We start from the raw sequence: 213 nt of genomic DNA on the forward strand, positions 1-213 counted from the left end.
GCCGCGCGCGGCCGCCGCCCGCAGACTACAACTCCCGACGAGCCCTGCTGCAGGGCTGGGGTCCGAGGGGGATGATAGGCGCATCCTGGGAACCCGCTGACCCCACCGGCGCCCTGCTCCGCGGGCCTTATGGTTTCCATGGTGACTCGCGACACTTCACAAAGCCCGGGCGCTGAAGCACGAGTCCCCCGGGAGGGCTTCGGGGCGGGTCCC

Source organism: Echinops telfairi, unplaced genomic scaffold, assembly GCF_000313985.2.
Source record: "Echinops telfairi isolate 266 unplaced genomic scaffold, ASM31398v2 ScPeMD7_2573;HRSCAF=3158, whole genome shotgun sequence".
In the NCBI taxonomy this organism is placed as follows: Eukaryota; Metazoa; Chordata; class Mammalia; order Afrosoricida; family Tenrecidae; genus Echinops; species Echinops telfairi.